Here is a 1,276-nt window from a genome sequence, read left to right on the forward strand (position 1 = left end):
GTGTTGTTGAAGTTTATTATATTGATTAAACTGGTATAAGCATGGTGGACCGATCGATTGCCCTAGGCTTTTAATTATTTGATAAATTTCCATTTTTCTGCGTTCTAGTTTATTCTAGTTTAGTTATTAATTCCTCAATCATTTTCCTCTCTTGAAGTAGTTAGATAATTGAACATAAATCTGTAGAACTCCTCTCCCTGTGGATCGACCCGTATTTGTGAGTTTCTGCTAAACAGACACCGTGCACTTGCTGTATATTTTAAACCCATCAAGTTTTTGGCGCCGTTGCCGGGGAGACGGCTAGTTTCTATATTTTCTGATTAATTATTTGACTATTTCTGCTGTCTCATTGGAACTTCAAGTTCCAATTGAGGCCATCTCACTGCACATTTTTCTTTGTTTCTTTTATGCCAGGTCTAAAAGAACAGGTTCTCCAGTTCCGACTGATCCTGATCTTGAGAAAACCATCCGGCAGCTCAAGAAGACACAAAAGAAGAAAAAGCAGTCTGCTAATCAGGGAAAAACCACGGAAGAACCAACAGAACCAATTATGCCTCCTAAGCCATTGAAGTCTTATGGGGTACCTTCTCCTGGCAATGTTCCCACATGCCCTACTATGCCTGATATACAAGCAGCCAACTTCGAAATCAAGCCTGCCTCATTAATATGATCCAGCAGAATCAGTTTGGTGGGCATCCATCTGAAGACCCTGCAAATCATTTACAACGGTTTCAACAACTCTGTCGTACCGTTAAGCACCAAGGGGTCACTCCTGATCAGTTGAAGGTCATGGTTTTCGAGTTTTCATTAAAGGACAAGGCACAGAAGTGGCTGAACGATGTCAATGAAACTGAGTGGAGTGTTATATCTGAAGCATTCCTGAAAGAGTACTACCCTCCCACCAAGACTGCAGAAATAAGACATAAGCTTGCCACCTTCCAACAAGAACCCGATGAAACACTGAAGGAAGCATGGAATAGGTTCAAGGATCTACAGAGAGAATGCCCACACCACAATCTGGATAAGTGGTTCATCACCCAAGCATTCTACAATGGTCTACAACCTCATACCAAGAGTACAATTGATTCATCTGCAGGAGGTGTCTTCCTAGATAAAGGGGTAGATGAAGGGTACAATTTTCTGGCCAACTTAGCAGCGAATGATCATAGTTCCTCCAGGACTATTACAAAGAAAAAGTTGGATGTTGATGCATATGCCTTGTTGTCTTCACAAGTAGCCCAGTTGAGCATGAAGATGGACTCACTAAAATCTTTAC

General features: G+C 41.4%; 1 non-coding gene across 1 annotated transcript; it reads right to left on the reverse strand.

Moving 5' to 3' along the window:
• Nucleotides 1–912: 912 nt before the first annotated feature.
• Nucleotides 913–1,019, reverse strand: LOC125493905 (small nucleolar RNA R71). Its single transcript, XR_007270231.1, has one exon. It is a non-coding gene; the product is annotated as a small nucleolar RNA R71 (small nucleolar RNA).
• Between the last annotated feature and the right edge of the window lie 257 nt (nucleotides 1,020–1,276).

The sequence above is a fragment of the Beta vulgaris genome, chromosome 9, assembly GCF_026745355.1.
Source record: "Beta vulgaris subsp. vulgaris cultivar EL10 chromosome 9, EL10.2, whole genome shotgun sequence".
In the NCBI taxonomy this organism is placed as follows: Eukaryota; Viridiplantae; Streptophyta; class Magnoliopsida; order Caryophyllales; family Amaranthaceae; genus Beta; species Beta vulgaris.